The following is a 24358-nucleotide window of genomic DNA, read 5'->3' on the forward strand; positions in this document are numbered from 1 at the left end:
ATTCTGGAGGATTTGCCCAATACATGACAAGGCCTGCACCTCGCCATAAAATTAGAAGCATCCTCCAGTAGTGCAGGGGATATCATAGACTGCTGCAAAAAGCCATGCAATAGTGAAATAGTCCTATATCAGCTAGCTTAGGCCACGTTCACATCTCCACCTCAGAGATCTGGCTGCCTGACCTGGCACAGATGCCGGCCAAAAAAATGCTGCATGCATTTATGCCAGAAATCGCCGGATCACCACTGGACGTCATTGCAATCAATGGGGATCCGGCGGTGAAATAGAGGTTTCGGCATGCTGTTTCGGCACAGAGCAGCCATTCCGGATGCTCTACTTCAACGCCTGATCCCCATTGACTGTGGAGATGTGAACCCTGCCTAAGGGCTCAAGTACATGAAAGTATGTCGCCCGTGCCGTGCATTGGGGACCGCAAATTGCTGGCACGCGGTCAAGAGCACAAGCCCTAAGGCCTCATGCACACGACCGGTCCGTCTTTTGCGGTCCGCAATCCGCGGATCCGCAAAAAACGGAAGCCGCCCGTGTGCCTTCCGCAATTTGCGGAACAGAACGGGCGGTCGTCAATATAAATGCCTATTCTTGTCCACAAAGCGCTGGACAAGAATAGGACATGTTATTTTTTTCAGCGGGGCAGCTGAACAGAGCAACGGATGCGGACAGCACATAGGCCCCATTGAAGTGAACGCAGACCCAAACAACGGCCGTGTGCATGAGGCCTAACTTAGATGTGGCTGTACATATTTTTAGGCCACTATCACACGGTCAGTATTTTTCATCAGTATAAGCCGAAACCAGGAACGGGTCCCAGACACAGAAGGGGCACACATTTAGGGTCCATTCACATGACATGATTCTCGGTCCGCAAAATTCAATCGCAGACAAGAATAGGCATTTCTATCATAGGACCAGCCATGTGCGGCCCGCAAAATGCCGACTGTGTGAAAGTAGATTAATATTGCATAGCTTAATATCCTGAGCGAGGCAACAATCAACACATTTCAAACCCCTCAGAAAATAATTCCTGGTTGGCCGCCTTGATCCTTACCCCTTATACTTACAGCTTTATCACTGCTATCACCAAGATTCACAAAGTAGTCTTCATTCATTTTCCCTTCCAGTGCAAAGAGAAGCAAGAGCTGATAAACCGTCCAGCATGGTCTCATTGTGATGGTGTCTGGTGTTCTTCATCAAAAACTACAAATATTGCAGAAGGTTAAATACTGGATGCCCTCTTGTGGATGATGTGGGTATTACAAATCACTCATTTTCACACTGGTTCCTTTTTTCCATAGATATCCCTAGTAACGAGGTCAGAACTGTGCATAGTGTCCGTACAGGTCACGGGACATCCTTCCAGTGCTCTACATACATGATCTCCTAAGCTGGAGACACAGTGATTGCTTTGAAAGGGGACACTGACAACTTCACTTCATATTAACTATTTTCTTTGGGAGCAATGAAATTCAAGTTCAAATTACACAAGAACATCCCTAATGCCTTGTTCACATGCAGCAGCTTCACAGCATTTCTTGCATATGCTTTACTGCAGTGGATGAAAATCGGGTCCACACAGTGCCGCTGAACATAGCGTGCAGTTTACTGGGGTTTTTTTTTATATGGAAAACTACATGTAAAAATCATGGCAATTTTTTTATTTTTTTTTAACTCTCTGGGGGAGATGTTTTTAATTCACATCGGATCCTTATTTTTTGCAGATCGATTCATTTAAAATCAGGCTGCAAAAGATGCGGACAGCACACCGTGTGCTATCTGCATCCGTATGTCCGTTCCGTAGCGCCGCAAAAAAGATACAACATGTCCTATTCTTGTCCGTTTTGCAGACAAGGATAGGACGTTTCTACAGGACTTTGAAAAAAAATGGTGGCACGTACACAGCCAGGATCCATGTTTTGTGGAGCCTTGATTTGCGGGCTGCAAAACGGAAACAGTCGTGTGCATGAGGCCTAGACAGAGCAAGATGGATACAAAAAAAAATCCCCAAAACACAACCCAGAATGTGAGTAGTTTTTACCTTTTTTGGTCCAATTTCCTGCTTTCAATGGGTCCATATGGTAATATACACCACATGCTCCGTCTGATGGCATATATTGGGCCAATTCCCCCAGGAGACAAAATCCTCGCTCATAGAGGAGGAGCTCATCATCCGGCAGCGAAGGGGGTTTTGTTAATTCCCATGTAACGCGCGCGCTGTTATGTGCTGTACTATGATGAATTTACACAGAAAATACCGTAAATAATCTGCCGTGTGTGAACATGGCCTAACGAGGGGATCCTACAGAGAGGAAACGTACAAACGGAAGACACATACTTATTCTTGGATCCAAGGCATCAAAACTGCACCGTGTGAACTGGGCCTCAGATTCAAAGCAGTTTTTTCAGAAATCTGTCCCAGATCTTAGACAGAAGTAGAAAATACACAACACGCCGTTTCTAAAGACACACCGCTCATTTAGGGCTCATGCACACGACCGTATGTATTTTGCGGTCCCCAAAACACAGATCTGCAACAAAAATGGATGACATCTGTGCGACATCCATTTTGCATCCATTTTTTTTTTTGCGGATCCATTGTAACAATGCCTGCCCTTGTCCTAAAACGGACAATAATAGGACATTTTTGCGGAACAGACATGCGGATAAGGAATGCACACAGAGTCATTTCAGTTTTTTTTCCAAACCCCATTGCAATATATTGTTTTCCGTATAAGGACCTGCAATAAAACGGAATGGAAACGGAAGAAATATACCTTCGTGTGCATGAGCCCTTATATTGAGTTCAGACATAAAGATCAGGGTTTCCCAGTAATACTCACAAAAATGAAAGACTTGCCATGTTTTTCCTCATGTTTCAAGGGCCCTTCTGATCTGATCAGCAACTGAGCGATCACACCTGACCCATCTAATGCCATCCAGACAAAGCTGGGGGAAGGAGTTAACCCATTATTCACCCCAAGGGTACATATAGAGATGAATGAATTCTGTATGGATGTCCAAGTAGATATGAGAACTAAGGGCCAGATTTATCATTACTCTGACCGCTCACTCCACTTTCACATATGGCTAAAGTCAGTTTTAGCCAAGTCAGATTTATGATCGGCCCTTTAAGACTGTAATAAATGTGGTTTGACGGTAGCAGTTTATCCGTCAGTAAGCAGCTTTACAAAAGTCGCACATCTTTACGAAAAAGTCGCACGTTTTTATGAAAAAGTCGCATGTTCTATTAAAAAGTCTCATAAGATAAGCATGGTCCTCACTGGAGTGAAATTGCGACTTTTTTGCGACTTTTTAAATAGTCCCAATAGTAAATCTGTCTAGAGATTCATTTACATAAGAAAACACGCCCACTTTCAGAAAACTGGCGAGCATAGTGCAGAGCAGAAAAAAGTCGCAAATTTGTGCGCAGTTTTAGCGTTTGGGACTTTTTCTGGGACTTTTTCACTCCATTATTCTGACCTGAGCTAATGATAAATCTGGCCCTAAGTTTCCGGATGCGGTTTTGGAAGCCAAAATCAGGAGTGGATCATAAAAGGAGAGACAGTATAAAAGACATACAGGACTTTTTTTTTTTTTATTTCACTGCAGGATGACAGGCCAAAGTGGATGGACAAATGGCTTTTTTCGGCCTTATGTACTATGGGCCAGATTTATCATTAGCTCAGGTCAGAATAATGGAGTGAAAAAGTCCCAAAAATAGTCCCAAACGCTAAAACTGCGCACAAATTTGCGACTTTTTTCTGCTTTGCACTATGCTCGCCAGTTTTCTGAAAGTGGGCGTGTCTTCTTATGTAAATGAATCTCTAGACAGATTTACTATTGGGATTATTTAAAAAGTCGCAAAAAAGTCGCAATTTCACTCCAGTGAGGACCATGCTTATCTTATGAGACTTTTTAATAGAACATGCGACTTTTTCATAAAAACGTGCGACTTTTTCGTAAAGATGTGCGACTTTTGTAAAGCTGCTTACTGACGGATAAACTGCTACCGTCAAACCACATTTATTACAGTCTTAAAGGGCCGATCATAAATCTGACTTGGCTAAAACTGACTTTAGCCCTATGTGAAAGTGGAGTGCGCTGTCAGAGTAATGATACATCTGGCCCTATGTTACTTCTGATTTTGGCTTCCAAAACCGCATGCAGAAACCTGACTGTGCGGCCATTAACAACGCAAACCAACTAAACAGTGCGTTCTTGTTTGGCCTGTACGGTACTGGGCGTTACTCAACTGCACTGTGTGGTCGTACCCTAAGACTAGTCATTTACTAACAGTTTTATGACTTTTTTTCCGTCTAAAATAACAGCGCTAAGACAGAAATGGCTAAAACAGATTCCAAATGTGCATAATTGAGCAACGGATACTTAAAATACAGGAAAAGCTTTTTTTCTTTATTTTTCTGTTCTTGACGGATCAGAAGGAAAATGAAATGGTGATGTGAATCCGGCCTTAGGCCTCATGCACACGTCTGTTCCGTTTTTTGTTTTTGTTCCGGTCTGCAAAACGCAGAAGCCGCCCGTGTGCCTTCCGCAATTTGCGGAACGGAACAGGCGGCCCATTGTAGAAATGCCTATTCTTGTCCGCAAAACGGACAAGAATAGGACGTTATATTTTTTTTTTGCGGGGCCACGTAACAGAGCAACAAATGCGCACCCGAGCCGCAAAAACTGCGGCTCAGATGCGGACCAGAACAACGGTCGTGTGCATGAGGCCTTAGTTGCGGCCAGGCACTGAGCGAGTACGCTCGTGTGCATGAGCCGTCAGTGGCAGTTTTTGCCCATGTAAATATAGCCTTTGGGCTCATGCACACGGGGTAAGTGTTTTGTGGTCCGCAAACCGTAGATCCCGGCTGAGTGCATGGCACCATTTTTTATAACTTCTGTAAAAATGTCCTGTCCTTGCTAGCAAAATGGACAAGAATAGGACATGTTCCATGCAGGACTGTGGAATGGACATACGAATGCGGACAGCGCACAGTGTGCTATCCACATCTTTTGCAACCCAATTGAGATGAATGAGCCCACATCCAAATCAACAAAAAACGAGGATTGGATGCGGACCAAACCTCAGGCCATGTGCACGAGTCCTCAGAGTACAACCACACGGCATACTCTATGCTGCAGCTTGTTCTAATAAAGACCACGCTGTTTAGTCGGTCTGCATGGTATTGAAGGTGCTGCGCTGCCATGAACAATGCAGACTGACTAAACAGCGCGCTGTGTGGACGTGCCTTTAAGGTACTTCCACACTGTGTGTTTTTTTCCTGCTGTATGTTTGGATTGTGAAAAAAACACTATGAAAGTCATGCATTTTTTTACAACAGTAGCATACCTTCAATGGAGGCAGACCACGAGGCCAAGGAAGGAGGAGGGGCCTGGACGCCTTTCTCTTCCCATTGTAAAAACACTGCATTTCATGCAGCCACCACTAGGGGCACTAGTGGTGCAAACAGATGGTTACACCCCCTGGTGGTGGTTTTGTAATAGAAGGGAAGCAAAAGATTTATCAATGTATTTCTGCCAGGTGGGAATAGATTGAGAAATATGGTGGTCAGAGTGAGCACCATATTTATAAAGCACCTGTTGCACTTTAGAAGTTGGATAAAGTGGATGAGACCAGGTACAACATTTTTTATCACAATGTTTTTAATTAACACTTCCGCTTAAAAAGAAAAATCTAAAAACATAAATTTATCAGAAACCTGGGGTTTTGTGCTTTGCACTCTGCATTGCCTGGGAACGATTGACACGTGCGTACTTGGAAACGGGGTGAGGCAAGAGGACCCATACTAAGTTTTGCCACAGATCCCTATGAGATCTGTGTACGCCCCTGTTTTAGAAGAAATAACCCGAGCCAACCACTTTGAACAGAGAAGAAATTGAAAAGATAAAACTTAACTTTTAATCAATCTAGTTAAAAATATCCCATATACAGTAGATGAGATGAATATCTGAAGAAGAAGTGTTAGGCCCCTTTCCCACGAGTGAGTTTTCCGCGCGGGTGCAATGCGTGAGGGGAACGCATAGCACCTGCACTGAATCCGGACCCATTCAGTTCAATGGGTCTGTGTACAGTGCATGTAAAAAAAAGGAACGGTCTTGCAGGTCCAGCCCTAAAGGATGGCCGTGTAGTAGTCCAGAGTACGTCAGGGCTTTTTACATTATTCATGGAATAACCCCTTTAACCTTTACGTCCAGGTGAATGGAGTTACCACCCTGAATAGAGCGACCCCTCTGGACCTAACTAGGAATAGAACATGTCCTATTCTTTCACCTTTTGCAGACAGGTTTAGGCATTTGTAACATACTGGAGGACCTTCGGAAGGGAAAATGCGAGATGTATGTGTTTTACGGATCCTTCATTTGCATGAGCCCTAACACAGAGTGGATCTGAAAGAGAGGCATTGGTCAGGCTTTCCTTTATACTTTTCATTCAGATTGGATCCACTCTTGGCTTTGGTTAAAAAAAACTGCCACAAGAACTGCATGTTCTAAGGGTCCACTCACACGTCCGCAAAATGGCTCTGCATAGATTCCGCAATTTTGCGGAATGGGTGCGGACCCATTCATTTTCGATGAGGCCGCAAAAGATGCGGACAGCACACAGTGTGCTGTCCACATCCGCACTTCCGTTCCACGGACACGCAAAAAAATAGAACATGTCCTATTCTTGTCCGCAGACACGGACATGAAAAGGCATTTCTATTATAGAGACGGCAATGTGCGGTCCGCAAAACAGTTGCAGACATGTGAATGGACCCTTAGGGCTTACTTTTGCACCAGCAGAGGTACGATTTCAGGACTCGTATCAGTGTTTTTTCACCATGGTTGATCTGTTTTTGCTTCTGCAAAAATAACAACCTTTATTTTAACAAATTGTATGTATTTTTGTGCAAAAAATCACTGAAACCCAAACCACACAGGGATAGCATCCATGTGCAGTCTGTGATGTTCACTGACCCATTGAATGTTATGGGAGCTCTCTGCCCACAAAATAGACCAGTGATAGTGAACCCTTTACAGACGAGTGCCCAAACTGGAACCCAAAACCCACCTTTTTATTGCAAAGTGACAACACGGCAATTTAACCTGAATATTAATACAGTATATCAGTGCAGTTTCTAGGTAAAATGTCTCTCAGGGCGAGTGTCAAAAACTCCTCCCCATCAAAACTGCTCGATGAAATCATATCCGAGGAGTACTTGCAACCATCTCACCATATATATATATTTTTTTTTATTAATGCTTAACACAAGATTTATTGAGAGCAAAAGAAAATCATAAATTACAGCTTAAACTGCCAAAAGTCGCAGGCAGAGTGGTACAGGAGAACTGCAGTATAAAGGAAGGCAATACCCTTAGAAGAGTAGTCATGAAATACAATTATCGATAATGTGCAAAACCAAAAAACTGTCATGTTTGAGGACAATCCGACAGAACCCGAATATATCGGGACTCTCGGTGGTGGATAAAGAATTTAAGATAGCGGCATATGCGGACGATCTGTTGTTTACTCTAACTAATCCCAAGATTTCCTTCCCGAATTTGATGGCGAAATTCCACACGTTTCATGGCCTCTCGAATCTGAGGATTAACTTTCAGAAATCAGAGGCCTTGAATGTGTCCCTTCCGGCCACGACCTAGTTGCCTCCTTCCCTTTCAAGTGGGCATCTGGAGCAGTGAAATACCTAGGCACATTTATTCCCACGGATCTGAAGGAGGTGTACCACAGAAACTTTATCCCTCTCCGGGATCGGATTAGGGAAGATCTTAAAGGGATTCTGTCACCTCTCATAACACAAATTCAGATTTTAAACCAGTCATGCTCCACAGCTTACCTTGAATCGGCTGTGCTGTTCTATATTGTAATCCGTCCAGTAGTTTTGCAGAAAAACGACTTTTATAATTATGCAAATTAACCCTGAAGGTGCCCAGAGGGGCGTTATGTTCCCCTTTGAGGGCAGGAGCTTCATCGTCGTCACTGGGCATGCGCCGAGCCCAGTGACGTCCGATGCTCGCTCTTCCCTCAGTCTCCAGCAAATCGCACTGGCGCAGCCCTCAGTGGGTACTGTGTCTGCGCGAGACTTTGCTCGGCCGTCAGGGAGGGGGAGGAGAGGGATGAGACGCTGTGGGCGGTTAGGGATTCTAGAGGAAGGCGTTTTGGGCACTGTAAGAGGGGGGCGTTACTGGGCACACAAAGGGGAACATAACGCCCCTCTGGGCACCTTCAGGGTTAATTTGCTTAATTATAAAAGTCGTTTTTCTGCAAAACTACTGGACGGATTACAATATAGAACAGCACAGCTGATTCAAGGTAAGCTGTGGAGCATGACTGGTTTCAAATCTGAATTTGTGTTATGAGAGGTGACAGAATCCCTTTAAGAAGTGGTCGAAAGGACTGCACACGTGGTTTGGACGATGTGCCATTTTCAAAATTAACATTCTCCCACGAGTGTTATACCTCTTTCAGACCCTTCCCATCAAACTCCCCGCTAGTTTCTTCAACAGGATTCATGGGGACATATTTAGGTTTATTTGGGCAAAGGGTAGCCCGAGACTCGCCAGATCTCTTTTACACATACCGAGGGACAAAGGGGGGCTAGGTGTACCTGACTTACGTAAATATCATTTAGCTTCCTTGCTCCAAAGGATAGTGGATTGGTGTAGGCATTCACAGCTCAAGCAGTGGGTATCAATTGAACAACTATGCTCGAACTGTCCGTTAGCTTCCCTGCCCTGGGTGGATTTGAAACCACCTTCAGCCCTGTCGAATCATCCCACAATCGGCCCCACTATTTCACAGTTCCATAGAATTAGAGATAATCCCCTGATCTCCCCCTCCCCCTCACCTTTATTTCCCATCTTGGGGAATCCCACTTTCCCAGCGGGTTGCAAGGGCGGACTGTTCTTGCAGTGGAGGACTAATGGTAGGTCCCGCGCTCCCTTCTTCAGAACTTCAGGCAGATGGCGTACCTATGACGAGATTTTGAGTATAACAGATCCCTGCCCTTTGGGTTTCTGGAGTTCCAGGCAACTGACGCATTTTTTATCCTCTATTCCGACCTCCACGGGGTATGACAGGGCTCTTACCTCGTTTGAAAAAATTTGTGTTGGGTTGGGCGCCTACAGACATTCCCTTTCCGAATGTTATCAGTCCTTGGTAGCCCCTCGACAGGACTATCTTCCACCGTTTGTGGCTAAATGGTCCCAAGACCTGGGAGTGGAAATCCCCCCCGATCACTGGTCAAAACTCTTCAGTCTGCTCTACAGGTCATCCATAGCGAGTAGGTTCCAGGAGGCGGGTTATAAGATAATGTCCAGATGGTACTATGTTCCAACCAGATTGCAGAAAATGTTCCCATCCGCGTCTCCTATTTGCTGGTGCTGTGACTCCGATATGGGCTCCATGATGCACATTTTCTGGGATTGCCCAAAAATTTGTCCTTTTTGGCAGTTGGTCCATAAGACCTTGTCCTCAATTTTCCGATTTACGATACCACACACCCCTGGTTTCTTCTTATTATTTCTCTTGGATCTGCCAATGAGTGTGCTTCGGAAGTCATGTTTGTGCTCCCTGGTGATAGCGGCTAGGTCATGTATCCCTGCAACATGGAAGCTCTCTGCGCCTCCGACAATCAGTTGTTGGATCCAAAAGGTGGAGGAGATCCGGAGAATGGAGGAAGTCACCTCGCAGCTGCGAGCCAAGCATAAAGCCTTCCTTGATTCATGGGCCCCTTGGTTTACTTTTCAGGAGTCTCAGGAGTTTCAGGACCTTCTGGCCTAAGCTGCGGATCTTACTCTGTACTCTGTGGGTTTACCCCCTATCCAGTACCCACCCCCCCTTTAGTGTCTATTGTTTGTGTGTATTGTTTCCCTCCTTCTGTTGTTTATTGTCTAGTGGTTGCTCCTCCTAATCTGTGTGCATTTATGCTGCTTTACTCTTCCTGGTAGCTTTGTTTTAAGGCCAGGATTATGTTTTTACTATTTTAGCCCGATGTGGTTATGGATCAGTAGAAAGGGTTCCTGCTCTGGCGAGGTTCCTATCATTATACCACAAGTGCCATTAGATATTTTTATGTTAGTTGACGTATAAGGTGATATCGTTGATGTGCTATATCTTTGATACAATGGATGTACTGTATTGACTTTGCTAATGCACGGTTGGACTTCCATATTCACTTAAATAAAGAATTAAAAACAAAACAAAAAACTGTCATGTTAGCATTTAATAACTAACTAAAACCCAATCACAGCAGGTCTCAACTAGCACACGCAAGAAAATGTACAAAAACCAAGTAACATATAAAACCAGATTCAAAGCATAGATGGCAAGGCGGATTACTGTATACTGTACATAAATGTATGGAGGTTACACCATGCCGGACAATATAACCTCTGTGCCATGCTGTACAATAAACAGTATAACCCCTACACAGTGTAGAGGTATACTGTATATTGTGTGGCACAGTGTAGCGGTATACTGTATATTGTGTGGCACAGTGTAGAGGTATACTGTATATTGTGTGGCACAGTGTAGGCTATACAGTCAGGTCCATAAATATTGGGACATTGACACAATTCAAAACTACATTTCTATATAAATTTTTCTTTAAATTTATTGTTCTACATGTCTTTGATAAAAAAAAAATGCAATAAGTGTATATTTATTGGTTGCAAAAGTTATAACGTTTACAAACTATGGTACAAAAATGTGAATTTCCGCATTTTGAAGCAGCTCTGACTTTCTGAGCACCTGTCATGTTTCCTGAGGTTCTACAATGCTCAGACAGTAGAAACACCCCACAAATGACCCCATTTCGGAAAGTAGACACCCTAAGGTATTCGCTGATGGGCATAGTGAGTTCATGGAAGTTTTTATTTTTTGTCACAAGTTAGCGGAAAATGATTTATTTTTTTTCTATTTTTTTTTTTTCTTACAAAGTCTCATATTCCACTAACTTGTGACAAAAAATAAAATTTTACATGAACTCACCATATCTTTACGATTTCACAGGGCATTTTCTACGCATTTGGATTCCAAACTACTTCTCACACTTTAGGGCCCCTAAAATGCCAGGGCAGTATAAATACCCCACAAGTGACCCTATTTTGGAAAGAAGACACCCCAAGGTATTCCGTGAGGGGCATGGCCAGTTCATAGAATTTAATTTTTTTTAGCATATATATTGTATAAATTTTTTTTTAAAGTTGTAATTTACAGAGATATTTCTCACACACAGTATGGGTATATGTAAAAATACACCCCAAAACACATTGCCCTACTTCTCTTGAGTACGGCGATACCACATGTGTGACACTTTTTTGCAGCCTAGGTGCGCAAAGGGGCCCAAATTCCAATGAGAATCTTTACGATTTCACAGGGCATTTTTAACGCATTTGGATTCCAAACTACTTCTCACGCTTTAGGTCCCCTAAAATGCCAGGGCAGTATAAATACCCACAAGTGACCCCATTTTGGAAAGAAGACACCCCAAGATATTCCGTGAGGGGCATGGCGAGTTCCTAGAATATTTTTTTTTTGGCACAAGTTAGCGGAAAATGATATATATATATTTTTTTCTCTTACAAAGTCTCATATTCCACTAACTTGTGACAAAAAATAAAATTTTACATGAACTCGCCATGCCCCTCACGAAATACCTTGGGGTGTCTTCTTTCCAAAATGGGGTCACATGTGGGGTATTTATACTGCCCTGGCATTTTAGGGGCCCTAAAGCGTGAGAAGAAGTCTGGAATATAAATTTCTAAAAAATTTTACGCATTTGGATTCCGTGAGGGGTATGGTGAGTTCATGTGAGATTTTATTTTTTGTCTCAAGTTAGTGGAATATGAGACTTTGTAAGAAAAAACAAAAAAAACAAAAAAAAAATTTCCGCTAACTTGTGCCAAAAAAACATAATCTTCTATGAACTCGCCATGCCCCTCAAAAGTGATCTTTTTATAGCGCCCAGCAATTTTACGGTGTTTTTGCAGTGATCAGAAAAAATAAAAATTTTGTCACTGCGGTGGGGCGGACTAAACGCAAGTGTGCGCACAAGATCAGGCCTGATCGGGCGAACACTGCGTTTTTTGTAGAGCCTATAGAACATGTCCTATTCTTGTCCGCAATTGCGGACAAGAAAAGGCATTTTCTATATAGTTCTGGCAATGTGCGGATCCGCAAAATGCGGAAAGCACACTGCCGGTGTCCGTGTTTTACGTATCCGCGGTGTCCGTGTTTTGCGGATCCGCAAAACACATACGGACATCTGAATGGAGCCTTACAGGGGGGTGATCAATGACAGGGGGGTGATCAGGGAGTCTATATGGGGTGATCATCCCCCTGTAAGGCAACATTCAGACGTCCGTATGTGTTTTGCGGATCCGCGGATCCGCAAAACACATACAGACGTCTGAATGGAGCCTTACAGGGGGGTGATCAATGACAGGGGGTGATCAGGGAGTTTAATATGGGGTGATCAGGGGTTAATAAGGGGTTAATAAGTGACAGGGGGGGGGTGTAGTGTAGTGGTGTTTAGTGCCTGTGTCCTCTGGTGGTCGATCCAAGCAAAAGGGACCACCAGAGGACCAGGTAGCAGGTATATTAGATGCTGTTAACAAAACAGCGTATAATATACTTTTTTGGGGTTAGAAAAATCGCATCTCCAGCCTGCCAGCGAACGATCGCCGCTGGCAGGCTGTAGATGTACTCGTTTACCTCCCGATCCTGTGAACACGCGCTCCTGTGTGCGCGCGCTCACAGGAAATCTCGCGTCTCGCGAGAGGACGCGTCGATGCGTCCAGGAGGAACAGATCAACCGCCCGCAGGACGCAATCCTGCGTTAGGCGGTCCTGAGGCGGTTAAAGCACATCTTGTTCGTTTCATTTCAAATCCATTGTGGTGGGTGGTGTATAGAGCCAAAAATTTTAGAATTGTGTCGATGTCCCAATATTTATGGACCTGACTGTATGTGTGAATAATAAAGATACACATAATACAGACACACAGGAACATTTAGAGGAGGTTGATTTTAATGATTGTCCAAATTGTCACATTTTGGCACAACGCATAGAAGAGCAGATGGAAACTAGGACACAGCTAATATCAAAATTACGCCACAGTATGAAAAAAGTTTCTGTTCTTACAAAAAGTGCCAAAGCTACGGGTGTGCCCTACCTTCCAGACACTAGTCCAGCTGATGTAGATGAAGACATAGAGGCTGAGGAAGTCAAGAGGAGGAAATTACATGATAGGGCAGCCAAATTAAATTTAAAAATACATGATCAATTAGTGAAAATTACTAAAGATATCCCAACTTATAATGATAATATGGATGTATTTCACAATGCTGATATCTTTGAATCTAATACTGATAAGTTTAACCTTAATAATGAACAGGGGAAAAAAAGTATTTAAAGTATGGCTTCCTTCACATATGGCAAGGAGATTAGAGATCACCCCAAGAACAAATGATGAGCGTGAAATAATACATAGTTCCCCAGCAGATCGATTGAGGCAACTACTTTTATTTGCTACTGGAGAATCTACTCCTACATTTGAAAGCCTTGACATGTTAAAGCCAACTTTACAGGATGATCCATTTGCATTCTTAATAAAATTTGAACAGGCTTATAGAATGGTCATGGAAATTGAGGATGATTCTGAACCCACCTCAATGATAAAGTCATTTGTAAAAAGATTTAAATACCTTGATCCAGTCTCCAGGGAGTTAGCATTAGGAAAGCTTAGTTTACAAGAGGCAGCAACATTTATTGATCAGATTAGGAGATTGATGAAACAAAGTAGTGTTAAGGCCAAAGTTGTTGCTGTCCAAAAAAAGGATGAAAAACAGGTAACCAATTTAAATCATCTTAAATCAAAACCTCCCATGAAAGGAGAATATTCCAAACAGAAAGGAAAGGTGTCATTTCACAGAAGACAAGTTACTTGTCATCATTGTGGGAAAGTAGGACATTTAAAATGGCAATGTAGGACACAAGATTCAGGGAAAGAAAATGGTTTTGTGCCAACAGCTCCTTCTCCAGAGCGGTATCAGTCACAATCACCGTATGCACCTCTAATACGACAAATTAGAGAATTAACATTGAATAATACAACGTACAAGCGGAAATCTTATGGTGATAAGATTGAGGGGACAACTGGTTTGTTACCTTCCCCGTGACTAGGACGAACTATGACCTCTCATCTTTTGTCATATTCAATACTTTTTATTAGTTTTAAGAAAAGACATACATTGTTATCCTTAAAAAAGAAACACAAATGGCTACATAATTAACGCCATATATAATCACATTAGCAGCAGCAATAGCCATTATACCTGCCACATTGAAATACAAGACAGACAAGGAAGACTAACAATACATCATAAAAGAGACAGAGAACATACAAACATAACAACAAACATACAGTGCAATCGTTGGAGTATATTTGCGCAGGTATAGGTTTATCAGATATCCTCCCATGTACAGGACTTCGACTATACAAATAAAGTATACTTAAGTGTATCAATCAGGGGATGGTACAGCGAAAGGTGAGGCTTTCCATATGCCCCATTCCCTCTCAAACCTCACGGCTGCTTCATCAGCTCCCGCTAGCACACGCTCATATACATAAGTAGAGTTTAGCCTTCGGATAACCTCCGTTAGGCAAGGAACAAACCTTGATTTCCAATTTTTGACTATTGCCATTTTGGTTGAAAGAAAAAGGTGTCCCAATACCACCCTCCCCTCACATGGTATCCCAGCCAGATCAATCCATAAAAGAGCTAATGAGGGGGATGGCGGGAGCTGTGAACCTAACAAATCCGAGGCGAGAGAGAATGTAGCCCTCCAAATATCTCGCAGCCTCGGACAAGACCATAGAATGTGATACAATGTGCCCCTATCGCCGCATCCCCGCCAACATAAACATGAAAGATCCGGAAATATATGGCTCAGGCGGTCTGGTGTATAGTACCACCTTAGTATGGTCTTCATCAAGGATTCATAGTGCAGGGCACATCTAATATTTTTTTTGATACAGGAAAAGGCTGCCGACCACTGTTCATCAGTGAACACCAACCCCAGATCCCCTTCCCACGTAAGCAGCGGGATCGTTTTAACGAATAATCCCTTATCCCCCATCATCATATACAGAGGCCGCAATCGTGTACATTGTGGCGTAGCCAATGACCACAGACTAAACACTTCCCGATTGCACACCAGATTAAACGGACAATTAGCTGTAAAAAAATGTCTAATACACAAGTATTTATAAAAATCCGTGTGTGGAATCAGGAACTGCTCATGAAGATATTCAAAGGGGCAGAGGGTGTCCGAAATAAATAATTTGGAGAGAAGGTCCAGTCCGCCCCGCGCCCAAGACGACACCGAAATATTCGGGATAAGAAAATTAAGTACAGTTACTGGGGCGCTTGGCGGAAAAGATCCAGACTCCAAAGTACACAATCGATGGAATCGGACCCAATTTTCCAAAGCCATGAGCACTAACGTCGGGAGAGGTGGCCAATTAAATGTTGGATGAAGAACTGCGAGCAGAAGAGTTTTTAAATTACTACCAGGGGATAATATTGTTTCTATATATACCCACTGTTTCGCATAATTACCTACCCACCATTCCCTTAGCTGTGATACCTGCGAGGCCAGAAAGTACTCATGGATATTCGGGAGACCCAATCCCCCCCGAAGTTTAGGCCTCTGCATTATTGCAGTTGCTATTCTCGGTTTTTGTCGTTTCCAAATTAAAGCATTAATCAATTTGGAGCACTTCTGAAAGAAACTACTTGGGGGGATAATAGGTAATGTCTTAAATATGTACAGGAGTCTTGGGAGGGTAAACATCTGAAATGATGCAATACGACCTACCCAAGACACCTCATATTTAGCCAGATTATCAAGGTCCTTCTCTAAGAGCCTTAATAATGGGACATAATTTACTACGAATAACTTCTTAAATGATGCTGTAAGCTTTATCCCCAAATAGTCAATTTGATTGTTTTGCCAATCCAAATCAAAAGTATCCTTCAACTTCTTCATCTGTACAGGAAGGATATTTATTGGGAGAGCTTGAGATTTGAGAGCATTCAGTTTATAGAATGAGAGATCTCCAAATCGGGTTATGACATCAATAGCAGCTGTTAAAGACATTTGAGGATTTGACAACGTCAAAATAATGTCGTCTGCATATAAACTAATTTTATGTTCTATACCTCCTATATCAACTCCCTTCACCTCAGGGCACTGGCGAAGGGCCTGAGCCAGGGGTTCTATAGTCAAAACAAATATCAGGGGGGACAGGGGGCAACCCTGGCGGGTACCGTTACTGATATCAAAGGGGTCAGAAAGTGCCCCATTGACCCACACTCTGGCACTTGGTTGGGTATAAAGTGCCCTGATAGCCGCCAGGTTTGCTCCCGTAAATCCCATCTTCCCCAGCACCGAGAAGGCGAACCGCCAATTGATGCGGTCGAACGCCTTCTCGGCGTCTAAGGTAACCAAAAGCGTTGGGATTTCCCCTCTCTGGACGTAGTCCATGATATTTAATGTCCGCCTGGTATTATCCTGCAGCTGCCTACCTCTTACGAATCCAACCTGGTCCATATGGACAAGTGTAGTAATACAAGGCGCCAGACGACTTGCCAACACTTTTGCATATATTTTTGCATCTGTATTTAACAGTGATATCGGACGATAGCCCCTTACATCATCTGAAGGAAGGTCAGTTTTTGGAATGGTGACTATCCTCGCCTCCAGCATCTCTTTTGGAGGACGACCGGTACTCACCATTTCCCTAAAAATCTGACATAAATAGGGGGAAAGCTCTTTTTGAAATTGCTTATAATATGTATTTGAAAAGCCGTCTGGCCCTGGTGCTTTATTATTCGGTAGTGTCATGATAATTTCGAGAATTTCCTGCTCTGTCACTGGGGAATTAAATTTCCCTAGCTGGGCCTCAGTAAGGCTCGGAAGGTCAATGGAATCTAGAAACTGATCCACGGCCACCGAGTTTACAGAGGATATATCTGGGAGGGGTTCTAAATTATAGAGAGTTTTATAAAAACTCTGAAAGGAGTTCGCTATGCCTTGTGGATCAATGATCTTTTTATTCGTAAATTTTGACGTTATATACAGTAAGGGATCTTGTTTTTGGTAGTTCTCTCCTTCAATCTATGGGCTAGTAATTTCCCTGACTTGTTATCCTGTGCATAATATAATGCACTGGTCTTTTTTAGATCATTCTCATATCTATAAAGTAAATGCTCCTTCAATTGAAGGCGTAAATTCTGCAACCGAGTTCCTATAGTGGCAGTGGGGTTCATTTTGTTACTAGACTCCAGGGACCTAATCTGTAAAGTCAAAGCGGTTGTCCGTTCCTCTCTCTCCTTCTTTGCTATACATCCAATTTTAATATACAGACCTCGCATATAAGCCTTGTGGGCATTCCAGAGAGAGAAAGGATTAGACACTGATCCCTCATTAATGCGAAAAAATTCCTTTAAACCCTCCTGCAATGTTAATCTATGTTTAGGGTGCTCCAATAAATGGATATTATCACGCCAAAGAAAGCATGGGGGTCCATTAGAATCCTCGCCAATTGTCAAGGTGACTGGCGCATGGTCAGACCATGTAATCATCCCTATGGATGAGCATACTGCTATATTTAACAAGTGACGATCTACCAGGAAAAAATCAATCCTGGAATATGTCTGGTGGACATTAGAAAAGAAAGAAAAATCCCTTTCTCCCTCATGGTGAAACCTCCAGACATCGTAAAGATCCTCTCTCAATAAGAGGGAGTTGAGACCCCGGATGGACCCTCCAACCCCTGATGACGAATCCATAACTGGATCCAATATAGAGTTGAAGTCTCCACCCCAGAGGATCAAACCTCTCCTAACCGCATTCACCTTAGTCATTAAATTACGTAAGAAACGCAACTGATGCCTATTCGGAGCATATACAAATATCATGGTGAAAATCACGCTATTTACGGATGCCACCATGATAATGTATCGCCCATTTTGGTCGACTATGGATTCAAGCAGTTGGAATACAACCGAATCCCTAATTGCCACCATCACACCTCTTTGTTTTTTCGTATAGTGAGAATGAAAAATATGTGAAAAATGAGTATTTTTAAGTCTATACGCATCCTCCTTCAGAAGATGTGTCTCGGTTGCACAGACTATATCCCCTTTCATGGTCTCTACTTCCCTCCACAGCATTGACCTCTTGAACGGGCTGTTTAGGCCTTTCACATTTATTGCAACGATTTTATAAACCATCTGTCCATGGGTCCATGCTGTGGAGGGGTTGCACCCCTACCGGATCAAATTTCTGCCATATTAAAGCCTGTAAGCAATATATCTCATCTTTGCACTGCCAAACAATACATAAATCACAAACAATTCTACACAAATGGAAAGGAAAAAAAAAAAAAGAACAACAACATAAAACATGGTAATTTTAAGACAAACAAAAACCTGGCATATAATGCCGTTAATCCTTTGAAGGGACATATATTTCGGCTCATGGCCAGAAAGGGCTGCTCGACGTTGCCCCCACACCCCCTAGCCTGCTAAATTCCCCTGTACCCCCTCATCTATGGGGCCTTTCCCCCTGGGTCACTAAATGCCATTCAGAGTCCAGGGAAGTAAGTGGGCTTTGGCTTTTATCCGGGGTTTCCATCTTGATATTCCAAGAGTCTAACAACTGCTTCCCGGACTTCATGGAAATTATGACATGTACAGTTCCTTGGTGGTGAATTACAACTCTGGTCGGGAATCCCCATCTATAAGGAATATTATTCCGTCGCAACGCAGCAGTAAACGCGCCCAGCTGACGGCGCTGTTGCAAGGTGGTGGCAGATACGTCCGCAAAGATCTTAATCTGATGGTACGGGGAGGGCAAGGTACCTAATTTTCTGGATGCTGCTAATATCACTTCTTTAACATGGAAAAAGTGAATCCGTACCACGGTATCCCTCGGTAATGAGCCAGGGAGGTACTTAGGTCTCATCACCCTATGCGCTCTATCCAGGGTCAAATCCTGTGGGTTGAGTTCAGGAGTCAGAATTTTCATTATATTCTGTAGGTAGGGGATCAGATCTTTTAATGCAATTTCTTCGGGAATCCCTCGGAATTTAAGGTTATTCCGGCGTGATCTATCTTCTAGATCAACTACCTTAACCTTAAGCCACGCTATTTCCCCCTTCAGATCACTATGAGCCTCTTTAAGTTGGTTATAAGATACAGCGTATTCCTCCATCCTTGATTCAATAGAATCCACCCTGCTCCCCACCTCTACCACCGCCATCTGCAGCGGACGAACCAGCGAAGTTAGATCTTTATGCATAGAGTTGCTAAGACCTCTCGTCTTTTGGAACTAGTAGCTCCAGTTTCATTGGATGAGTATGGGAGACCATTTGTAAGGGGATCCTTACAGGGCAAATAGGTGACATTTCTCATTGACACAGGAGCTCAATTAAGTGTGACTAATCAGGATTTGCCTGTAACTCCAAATGCACCTATTTGTACAATTGTTAGTTTTAGTGGAAAGAGTGGTACTAAAGCGACTTTAGCTCAGAATGTTGGTTTGGAAATACCTGGCTATCTGAAAACTAAAATTGACATTTGGCATAGTATGAACTCTGAAAACATCATAGGAACTGACATCATGAAAAAATGGGGTTGGGTCATTGATTTAGGAAATAAGGGGATCTGGAAAGATGTTGATGGATCTAAACCTGTAGTCATTGATCCCACTGAATACAGTTAGGTTGGGACTGTTTACTTAACAGAAGTTATTTCTTCAGAACATTTGTGGCCAGATACTGGTGATGATGAAGTTTTAAAAGGAATTGTACAATGTATTCTTTCTTTGTGGGCCCAATTCAGAAATGATGTGGGCACAATGAAAGAAGTGCTTGTAAATGTGGAGGGGAGAGATCCTCCTCCCCAAAAGCAGTACAAATTGCCACCTGAATCAATTGGTCCCATGTCTAAAATCATACAGGAACTGCTTGATCAAGGTGTCATTAGAAAGGCAAATTCAGTAACAAACAATACCCTGTGGTGTACCGTGAAGCCTGATGGTTAATACCGAATGTTATTGGACCTAAGACGGCTGAATAAGTATACCCAAAATGTGGCCCCTATTGTTGCAGATACTCATGACATGATGGCACGATTGAATGCTAAGGCAAAGTTTTTCTCTGTTTTAGACATCAGTAATGGTTTTTTCAGCATTCTTCTTGCAAAGAGTTGTCAATACAGTTAGCATTTTCTTTCATGGATGAGCAATATCTGTTTGCAGATTGCCTCAAGGAGCTCATTTATCACCTAGCTTATTTCATCAGGCAGTTGCAAAAGTATTGTCCAAATTTTCAAGACCCGATTGATGACATTCTTCTAGCCACTAAGGATAGAGAGTTGCATTTGTCTCTCTTAGCAGAATTGTTTTCATTGTTGCACGAAACAGGTTTGAAATTGAATACCAAAAAAGTCAAGCTGATGCAAACTGAAGTTAGATATCTTAGAGTGTTAATCCGTCCATGAAAGAGACAGCCTCTTCAAGAAAGTATTGAAGCTATTGCTTCTCTTCCCATTCCAACATCACACGAGGCTCTAAGACATTTCTTGGGTCTGGTAAACTTTTCCAGAGAATTCATAGAAGGGTTTGCTGAAAAAGCTAAGCCTCTTTATGATCTCTTGAAAAATAATGATGATGATCCTTTTGGACCATGGGAAGAGGAACAACAGAAGGCATTTGAACTTTTAAAGCGAAATACGCAAAACTCTCCAGCATTGTCAAAGGCTATGCCTCTGGCACCTTTTGCTTTGCAGGTTCATACCTCAGACACGGCTGTACTCTTGCAGTTGCAAGGGGGAGAATGGCGGATTTTGGGCTATTTCTCTAAGCTCCTCACACCTGTGGAAAAAGGGTTTGAAACCTGTGCAAAACATTTGGTGAGTGTTCATTTCGCTGTCAAGGCAACAGAACACATAGTTGGATTTAAAAAAAAACATTCTGCAGACTCCTCACTCCACATTAAAACTTCTCCTTGAGAAAAACATCCCAGGTGTGTCGCATCAAAGATTTGCACATTGGTTGTTGTCTTTATCATCAAAGCAAATTGAGATTGATCGCAAAGCCAAGTATGTCCTTCCTCAACTAATGCAGTATGAAGGAAAGGGCATGAGTGCTTAGAGACATTTTGTGAGCCAAATTCATCTCTTTTTAGGAGAGATGCAGAGAACGTTGATGAACCAGTGTTCGTAGATGGCTCCAGATTCTGTTCAGAGGGAAAATACTATTCAGGTTATGCTATCTGGTATCCTGAGAGGGGATATGCAGTTCAGCATAGGCTGCCAGGAAACTATTCAGCTCAGAAAGCAGAGTTAGAAGCTGTCAAGACAGTACTGACAATTGATGAGAAAGAAAACAAGAGTCCCTTGGTTATTTATAGTGACAGCTCATAGAGTTGTTTGTCGTGAGATCACTGACAAACTTTTTACCAGTGTGGGAGAAGAGAGGTTTTGTAGATTCCTCTAACAAGCTCCTGGTTCATAGTGATACACTTCAGGAAGTGTTCAAGTTGGCTGCTAAAAATCCAAATGGGTATGCTATAGTCAAAGTTCCAGCACATAAGAAAGGCAAACATGAGCTAGTTATTGGAAACAACACTGTAGATGCATTGACTAAGGAAGCAGCTATGACAGGAGAGTTGGAGGAAGTAACTGAATCTCTGAAAGCTTTACCAGTTAGGAAAACAGACACGCATTTGCCTTCTTTTGCAGAAGAACAAGCAAAGGATTTGTCCATTGCTACTTCTCAGGTTGATCCAAAACCTCCCTTTGTTTGTGAAAACGGGGTTTTGTGTCATGACTGTAAGGGGGAATTGCGTCCTGTTGTCCCAAAACACTTAGAAATTGAATTCACCAAATACAATCATGAGAGTTTAGGTAATTTGGGTCAGGAAAAATTGTTAGGAGTTCTCAAAGAGAAGTTTTACTGAGACAAAATGGAGAAGACTTCCCAAGATGTTGTTCAGTCATGTTTCATTTGTGCTCAAGTCAACCCGCGACCTAAAGGACAAAAGCCTCCACTTTTACGAATTGCACCTGCAGATGGTCCTTGGTCTACATTACAGATAGACTACATAGGTCCTCTACCTTCAGGTAAACATGGACTGAGATATGCATTAGTGGTTGTGGATGTATTTTCAAAAAGGGTAGAGATCTTACCTGTCATGTCTACAGCGAGGGCATTGGTGAATCATGTATTTTGTAATTTGGGGGATCCCAAGAATGATTACCTCTGACAGAGGAAGTCATTATACAGGTAAAATCATGCAGTTTGTGCTATTCTAGGCGTATAACAACAGTTCCATGTATCGTATCACCTATAATCTGCAGGCATTGTGGAAAGAACGAACAGAACAATTAAGACAAGGATTGCAAAAAAATGTTATTAGACAAAGAGAATACATGGGTTGATGCAGTGCCCTTTGTACTGATGAGTATAAGAGGAACTGTTTCCTCTACGACACAATATATTCCATTTGAGTTGGTGACGGGAAGAACAATGCCATTAATTTTCCCAAATGAACCATTCTTGTCTACTCCTCAAAAAGATGCAATAGCAAGGTCCAGGTGGTTACAGTTATTACAGGAGAATTTAAGTACAATTCTTCCATATGCTGCATCCAAAATGCAACGCATGATACCACCTCACTCTTCTAAATTTGTGAAAGGTGCTTTTTTAATGATTAAGACCTTCAGGAAGAGTGGACCTTGGGAAAGTAATTGGGAAGGTCCCTTTGAAATCATTGATACTATGGAACAAGTAATGATTTTGGCTCAAAGAGCACCGAATGCTTTAAAGAATACTCACAGACAACAAAAATTGTGGGTACATGTTGATCAATGTAAATTGTATGTACCAAAATAATGATACTGCTTTTCTTCATAGGGAATAAAATTCTTCATGGAACATGCAATCTACTATGGAAAAAGATGTCTCATGATGAGAGTGTCATTGATGAGGATGATGTTTACAACTACATTCGCAGGATTCGTTCATGATAAAAAGAGTGACCATGATACAGAGACTTCAATCCTTGCACAAAAAAGAAGAGGACTTCATCTTGAGGATTTTCTGGAAGAACAAATTCGGGATAATTCCAGAGACATTTCCGGAAGTCTTTGTATGGGTTATGGCGTTAACTGTTGTATTGAATTACACTTCAGACATGATACACACATTGAATTACATGCAACAGCAGGACCCAAACCAAAGTTCACTCAATTACAAGGAGCATTCACACATAACAATAAAACAGGTACATGGGAGTGTACATCAATAGATATATTATACTGGAGTATCGTGCTAAAAGGAAATGAGTCAGCTACATGGTCTGGAGATCTCACAAATGATATGATATCATTAGGAAGAGTGGGAAAATCTCGAGAGGAAATTTGGTTTCAAACCCAGAATTATGTAAAAATAATGGATTCATCTATTCTTCCCATAACAGGAAAGGTTGATGAAGATTGGATGGAAAATTGGAGATTCCAAATAATTAGGGAACCTGTTGAAGTTAATATAACCATACATTTCATAGGCACAAATGTTATTAATTCTGAAGCTCAAATCACTCCAACATTGGTGAATATTCAGGAAGGAACATTCACTTCCAGTCGAAGCATCTTTTGAGAAATGGTAAATATGTCACCATAATGTGGACTAGTGATGAGCGGGAGGTGCCATATTCGGTTTCGCGATATTTCGCGAATATTCGCATGAATATTCGTGTTATATTCGTCGAAATCGAATATTCGCAATTATTCCAATTATCGCGAAATTATTTTTCGCATATTGCGAAAATTTATCTTGATAGTATAAGGCAACGTTCCTATGCTAATGACTATGGCTAGGCTAATATGTGTATATTACGAAATTTTGTAATATTGCTCTAACTTCGTCTCTTAGAATATTACGAATATTCTAAAAGACGAAGTTAGAGCAATATTAAGAACATTTGCAAAAGTCGAAATTGCGATGCGAGTAATATAACACGAAATAGTCGCATGAAGATTTAAACTTAGCACTGCTATATTCCATATTCTAGCCTAATATGGAATATAGCTGTGTTAAGTTAGCACTGCTATATTCCATATTAGGCTAGAATATGGAATATAGCTGTGCTAAATTGAAATCTTCATGCGACTATTTCGTGTTATATTACTCGCATCGCAATTTCGACTTTTGCAAATGTTCTTAATATTGCTCTAACTTCGTC

Source organism: Bufo bufo, chromosome 4 (genome assembly GCF_905171765.1).
Source record: "Bufo bufo chromosome 4, aBufBuf1.1, whole genome shotgun sequence".
Lineage (NCBI taxonomy): Eukaryota > Metazoa > Chordata > Amphibia > Anura > Bufonidae > Bufo > Bufo bufo.